This window comes from Moschus berezovskii, chromosome 1 (assembly GCF_049115385.1).
Source record: "Moschus berezovskii isolate FMDL1 chromosome 1, NW_MosBer_1.0, whole genome shotgun sequence".
NCBI lineage: Eukaryota > Metazoa > Chordata > Mammalia > Artiodactyla > Moschidae > Moschus > Moschus berezovskii.
Window position 1 is genome coordinate 13,501,399 of NC_142460.1, and position 7,657 is coordinate 13,509,055.

Genomic DNA, 7,657 nt, shown 5'->3' on the forward strand with positions numbered 1-7,657 from the left:
ATGCATTATTCTTTCTACATAATACTGGACTCAGTTTGCTATTTTTGAGGGGTTTTTTGGTCTATGTTCTTGGGAGATATTGGTGTGTAGTTTTCTTTTAATGTCTTGGTTTTTATGAGATAATGCTGGCCTTGTAAATTGAATTGAGAAGTTAACTCTCCCTTTTCTATTTTGTGGAAGTGTTGGTGTAAATTTAGTGTCATTTCTTTCTTAAATACTTAGCAGAATTTATCAGTGAAATCACCTGGACCTCCAGATTTCTTTCTATACTTTTTTAAATTCTGAATTTATTTTTAAAAATAATTACAGGGCTATTTAGGTTATCTATTTCATTATGGGGGGGGCTTTAGCAGTTTGCCAATTTTGAGGTATTGGTGCATTTCGCCTGTAGAATTTATGTGCACAGGGTTGTTCATAGCATTTCCTTATTATCTTTTACCTTCTGCATGCGTAGTGACATCATCTCCTTTATTCCTGACATGGGAGGCTCATGTCTTTTTCTTTATTTGCCATTCTTGCTAGGCTTAAAATCTCTTCTACTGATATTTTCAAAGAATCAATTTTTGGCTTTATTTATTTTGTCTATTGCTTTTCTGTTTTGATTTCTGCTTTGTATTATTTTCTTTCTTCCACTCAACTGGGTTTATTTTTTCTTCTTTAGTTTCTAAAGGAGGTAACTCAAGCTATTTCTCTAAGGCTTTCTTTCTTTTATATTATAAGCATTCATGCTATAAATTTCCTTCTAAGCATTGCTTTAGCTGCTTCTACAAGTTTTGATATGTTGTATATGAGTTTTTGTTCACTTCATAATATTTTCTATTATCTTTTGATACTTCTTCATTGACCCATGGATTATTTAGAAGTATGCTGTTTACTTTGTTAGTATTTGGAGTTTTTCCTATTATTTTTCTGCTACTGATTTCTAGTTTAATCGCATTATGTCTGAACATATACTTTGCATAAATTTGATTTTCTCAAATTTAACTATTCTTAGATTTTTAACTTGTCATCTAATCAGCAACTGCTATTCCAGTGAAACAAAAGTTCTAAATATAGAAATGCTTACTGGATAGATTAAAATCAGGTCAATATGTTGCCTTAATACCATTGGTCAAGATGCTTTCCCAGCATGTTCATAATGAACATCAACTTGTTTTGCAATACTTATAATCAGTTGAAAATTTTGAAAGAAATATTTCAAATATTAGAAGCTTATTGTTTGGGGAGTCATATGGATAATGTATTTCAGTTTGTGAATAGAATTTCCCATTCCACCCTGCTCTTACCGCATTCATTTTAGCCAGTAGGAAGGGAAGCTTCATGACGATAAAATTTCTAAAACAACCATGAAACATTTTCAGAAATAAAAGTTTGGGAAGTGTGTCCTAAGGAGAAATTTTTCTCTACATTATAGTATTTTCCTCATTGCAGGCTTGTCTATTCATGGTTTATTTTTTTATTTTTCACAAGTCATAAGATGTCCTGGAAGATATAATGATATGCAGGGTTGGGGCTTTAATATGCAAACTAGTAGCCTCTAATATGGAGTTCTCAAGCATGGAAATAAAAAAAAAAAACTTTCTCTACTGTACCATAATTTCCCTGTTAGAGAATCTCTGTTCAAGGGCTTAAGCATCCCAATCCATTGCTCTGAAATTTTACTATGACTGACTCTCCTGAAAGCACCCAGGGCATTCCTCTCTGGATAATGTTACAAAAGCCATGGCTATAATCAATATGTGGTTTATTAATGCTCCCAGGTAAGCAGTTATCTGGAATATGTTCAGTTAGCTTATCCTACCCTACTCATGTAGTAGTAGTCCTTGGATTTCTTGTTAAGTTTGGAAACACTTTGCCAATAAAATGATGTTAGAAATAATTACTGAAGGAGATTGAACAGACCCAAAACCAACTTGGCACTGGTGAGAGGCAGAAATCAATGGACAACTACCTCAGCCTTCCCATCCCTAGGGGGTCAATTCTGCACTTCATTCTACATGGCTCCTCTGAGTCTCTAATGGGACTCAGCCCTAGTTGCTTTCCTTGTAACCCACTGGTTAACACTCACTTCACTGGATTTTTGCCCTTTCATGTCTCACTTTGACAGCTCCTCAACTCTTCTCCCAAAGAAGCTACTAGAAACTGAGTGTCCGCTTTCATAGGAATCCAAAATAAAATAGCAATTATTCAATATGTATTTGTCAGATAGATTTTAAAATATAGTTTCATAAAAAGCAAACATGTCAAATAGAACATTAAATAGAGAGAATGCAGTAAGACAGCCTCCCCCCTTGGTGTTTATTGACACCTGGAGGCATTCTTCACGTTGAGGAGTGGGACTTCCAGCTCCCTGGTGGGATGACAGGGACGTCACCCCAGCTGAGACAAGTACAAGCACTTGCTGTTGCTCAAGTGGCCTCTGTGATGCCATTTTGCGGTATGGGATGGTTTTGTCACCATTGGGCAGTGATAAAACTCTTGATTGTCCTTTTGACCTTCTGTGACACCAGCCCTCTGGAGAGGCTGGGGCATCTTGTTGTGGTCTTTTGAGAGTGGAAATCTAGGCTCTTCTCGCAGCTTTGCTGGCCTGGGTAGGGGCAGGGCACAGTGGTTCCTGTGAGGTATGGCTGGAGTAGGGTGGCTGTTACCTAAAAGTTTTCTGTCTCGCTAGCCCACCCATTTTCTTTTTCTCTTCTTTTCTGCTAGAGAAAGTAGGTTTGGGGGGTTGGGTCTTTTCTTTGTGTCCATTGGCATTTCTGGGTTGCTGGCTTCTTCAACTCCAAGTTCGAGATATATGAGGCAGAAAAGAAACTCAGGGAACTTAGCCATACGCTGTTCCTTGGGTCCTGAGGTCCCTGCCTTCTTGCTGGTTCATGGAGTTTTTCAGTGTTTGTTTTATACATAATTTCCAGGGGTTTTAGTTGTACTTACTAGGAGGAATAAGATAAAGTATGTCTATTCTGTTTTTGTGAAAGTGGAAATCTCAATAACCTTTACAAGTATGAAGAATTCCCGAGACCAAAAGATTTGAGAATTTCTGATTAAATTCAAAGAATCCTAAGTTCTAGATTTCACGGATATGTAAAACAAAATGAATCGAAGATTTTTACAGGTGGTCTCAATAGGATTGCTTAAAATCAAAGACAGCACAAAACAAAAGCGTCCACTCATAATTTATCACAACCCGGGAAGAAACAAAATGTCTCAGAAGTTGCAGTCCTTTTAGCTCAGTTCAGTCGCTCAGTCGTGTCCGACTTTTTGCGACCCCATGAATCACAGCACGCCAGGCCTCCCTGTCCATCACCAACTCCCGGAGCTTACTCAGACTCACGTCCATTGAGTCGGTGATGCCATCCAACCATCTAATCCTCTGTCGTCCCCTTCTCCCACCTTCAATCTTTCCCAGCATCAGGGTCTTTTCCAATGAGTCAGTTCTTCACATCAGATGGCCAAAGTATTGGAGCTTCAGCTTCAGCCTCAGTCCTTCCAATGAACACCCAGGACTGATCTCCTTTAGGATGGACCGGTTGGATCTCCTTGCAGTCCAAGGGACTCTCAAGAGTCTTCTCCAACATCACAGTTCAAAAGCATCAATTCTTTGGCACAGTCCTTTAAGATGTATAAATATAGCATTACACAAATTTTACCTCCATCTGCTTTTTTTCATTTTTCTCAATTCGCTCTGGCCCTATAAGAAGGCAATTTTACATAAGTACCCACTGAGAGACCAGCATGTGAAAACTCCTGCTCTTGTTCCCATGTATGACAATGGTGATTTTAAACTCACAATAACTGGGCCATAGTAAAGAGAATATAAAATTTTGTTAAGTAAAAGTCTTTTCAAATTATGAGCTTGCAGAGAAAGGTATCTTTTCACAGTTGAGCTGTGAAATCAAGTTGTTTGTTTCATGTAGGACACTGCACCACATATACCCAAGTTCTGGGATACATGCACAATATGGTGTTGCAATAACGTCCATGAGGAGGATTGTAATGGCAGGAGCTTGCTGCTTTTTTGTTAAATGCTTAAGTTTTTCCCCATTTTTTTTTGTTTTACCTAGAGGCTGTTGTGATAGGTTTTTTTTAATCACTAAATAAATAAAATATTCTGTCCAATCTAGACAGATGTGGACCTGAGGCTTTTTTGCTCTAGACACACGGACAGCATCACTCAGCCTCTGAGGTTTCATGAGCCCAAGTTTTGAGGGGGACGTGGGCAGGGTCCTCTGTCCTCCTCCACTCTCCAGGGATGAGCAGAACATTTCTCCAGAATCTGGTGCTCAGCCACCAGGTCGATAAAAACACAGGGGCCTTTCTGAAGCAGGGAAGGTTCTCTATGTAAGAAGAAATCATTTACACCCCTGTTATGTTGGTTTATTTCAACACAGCTCTCTCCAGACAGAATGATTTCCCAAACGGCCGTCCATCCAATAGCAGTGCTCACTGAATCTCAAATCCCCAAAGGAACAGTTTACAGTTGTCAGTGGCACGTCCTTCCCAGGGTGGAGATAAGACAGATCTAGCTTTCTGCAGGGCCAGGAAGCATGGACGGCAGGAGAGAGCAAGTGCTCTCACAGCCTAATCAATCTCACAGAGCAGATGGATACGGCAATTAGTGCAAAAACAATTTTGCCAAGAATATTAACACTTCTTGAGTTTATCAAGAAGGGGTGAAATTTCTAGTCAATAATTTTCTAAATTTATAGCACCGTTCCTGGTACATAGCTGGGTGTAGGATCTCTGGTCTTGTGCCCTTGTGTGGCCCAATGAGATAATTAGTAGAAGGAAAGAACTGGGTTCTTTATACACATCAAGCAAAACGTGGGATTGAGAACAAAAGAGTTTTCTAGTTAATATGTGCTCCAACTCTTCTGAAATATTAAAGTGCTTATTTTGTCTTGACACAAGTTGTCCAGAAAGTTGCTATAATTCTTACCTTGGCAAACCTAGGTATAGCTTCATGATCCAGGGCAGAGGTTGAGAAATAGTGTCTGTAAAGGAATAGAGAGTAAATAATCATAGTTTAGACTTGGGAGCCTTGTGGTCTCTTTCCCAACCATTCTAATTCTACCGCTATAGCATAAAAGGAGCCATAGATAATTTGTAAAAGAAAGGGCATGGCTATGTTTCAATAAAACTTTATTTACAATACAGGTGGCAGAACAGACTTGACCCATGGATCATAGCTTGCCAATCACTGATCTAGAGCACTGATTCTGTTGTTTGCTCCCCTCTGCTATTATATATAAAAAATATTTTCTTTTTCCAAAATTATAGCAGTTATTAGAATCACCAAACGTAAAAATAGGCAGTGTTTCCAGAATCACTAAAAGATGTCATTTTCCCACAGTGGTTCTTGATTTTTTTTCTACTCACAACATGGAAACATGCAGAAGATGTTTTCCCTTTGAGCAACCTCAGTTATCAGCAGTCTTCCTCTTCCCCCCGATCCTCCTCCTCCTCTTCGTGTGCCCCTCTTCCCTCTCCTAGCTCTTTTCTCTCCTTCATGTTCTTTTATTTCTGGCGCAGTCCTCCTATTCCCTTTCCATATTTCAACTTCACTTAAGTCAAATAAAATTTTGTGGCATAGTCTGACAACCTAATCAAGAGCTGAGTGTTAAAGCTATCACCCTGGTGGTAGGTAGGGATACAGCAGTGAACGTCAAGGCCAGAACGGCAGCTGCATTTTAAGAGTTGAAAGAGTTGTTGGGAGATACCGACTGTGGCCAGTAACATGGGCTCAGTGTGCCTCAGTTTAATTATCAATTAGGTAACAATAGGAATGTGTCTTAGGATCTACCTTATATGGTTTATAGATTGGGTTTGTCCTGTAAAGAGCCTAGGACAGTGCTCACACATAAAGTTCAGGAATAAAGTAAGGATACTTCTTTGTTCAATTTCAATTCAAATTGAACTGGACCATCAAAAAGAAATAAATAAAATAAGGAAATTAAGACGGCATTCAAGTTGGAAGGAAGAAATAAAACTGCCCTTACCTGTTGCTCAGTCGCCAAGCCATGTCTGACTCTTTGCTGCCCACCAGGCTTCAGTGTCCTTTACCATCTCCTGGAGCTGGCTCAGACTCATATCCACTGAGTCAGCAATGCCATCCAACCATCTCATCCTCGGCTGTACGCTTCTCCTCCCACCCTCAATATTTCATAGCATCAGTGTCTTTTCCAATGAGTTGATTCTTTGCATCAGGTGGCCAAAGTATTGGACCTTCAGCATCAGTCCTTCCAATGAATATTCAGGACTGATTTCCTTTAGGATGGACTGGCTGGATCTCCTTGTAGTCCAAGGGTCTCTTGAGAGTCTTCTCCAACACCACAGTTCAAAAGCATCAATTCTTCAGAGCTCAGCCTTCTTTATGGTCCAACTCTCACATCCATACATGACCACTAGAAAAACCACAGCTTTTACTATGGACCTTTGTTGGCAGAGTGATGTCTCTGCTTTTTAATACACTGTTTGTCATAAATTTTCTTCCAGAGGCTTCTGGTTCAAGATGGTAGAGTAGAAGGACATGTGCTCATCTCCTCTGAGAGCACCACGATTGCAGTTAGCTGTTGAACAGCAGGTTGATCGACAGGAGGGTGCTGGAACCCACCATAAAAAGATACCCCATGTCCAAAGACAAAGAAGCTGCAGTAAGACAGTGGAAGGGGCACAATCGTGGTAAAATCAAATCCCTCACCCAGCAGGTGGGTGACCCATAGACTGGAGAACAGTGGCCCAGAAGAAGGTTCCCCACTGTTGTAACGGTCCTGAACCCCACATCAGGTTTCCCAACCTGGGGATCTGACAAAAAGACTGGGAATCTCCAGGGAATCTGGACTTAATGGTCAGCAGGATTTAATTTTAGGACTTGCAGAGGACTAGAGGAAACAGACTCCACATTTGGAAGGTACAAACAAAACTTTGTGTGCCAAGACCCAGAGGAGAGGAGCAGGGACCCCAGAGCTGGAGGGCTCCTGTGGAGGCGCAGGTTGGCAGGGGCTCAGCACAGGCACAGGGCGCTGGAAGGGCCCCCTTGGTGCAAACTCTCTCGGAGGTCACCATTATCCCTACCATAGAGCCTGTAGACCCCGGGGCTGGGTCACCTCAGGCCAAACAACTCCCAGGGAGGGTGTGCAATCCCACCCATCAGCAGAAAATTGGATTAACGCTTTACGGAGCAAGGCCCTGCCCACCAGAGCAAGACCCAGTTTTCCCGTCACCAGCCCCTCACATCAAGAAGCTCACACAAGCCTCTCAGCCTCACCCATCAGAGGGCAGACAGAAGCAGCACAAAGAAGCAGTCTCACAGTGGCTAAAACAAAACCCGTATTACAGAAAGCTAATCACGATGAAAAAGCAGAAAGTTATGTCCCAGACAAAGGGACAAGATAAAACCCCAGAAAAATACCTAAATGAAGTGGAGATAGGCAACCTTCCAGGAAAAGAATTCAGAACAACGATAGTGAAGATGATCCAGGATCTCCAAAAAAGAATGGATGCAAAGATTGAGAAGATGCAAGAAATGTTTACCAAAGACCTAGGAGAACTAAAGATGAAGCAAACAGAGGTGACTAATGCACCAGAAGGAATCCATAGCAGAGTAGCTGAGGCAGAACGGAGGAGTGACCGGGAGGAAAGAACACTGGAAATCACTGCT

The 7,657-nt window shown here is 41.0% G+C and overlaps 1 long non-coding RNA gene across 1 annotated transcript; it reads right to left on the minus strand.

Annotated features, from left to right (window-relative positions):
* Nucleotides 1-2,306: 2,306 nt before the first annotated feature.
* LOC148778666 (uncharacterized) lies at nt 2,307-7,456 on the minus strand. The gene is made up of 3 exons (XR_016037112.1): nt 5,997-7,456; nt 4,937-4,991; nt 2,307-3,609 (listed from the first exon to the last, which is right to left on the minus strand). It is a non-coding gene; the product is annotated as an uncharacterized LOC148778666 (long non-coding RNA).
* Between the last annotated feature and the right edge of the window lie 201 nt (nt 7,457-7,657).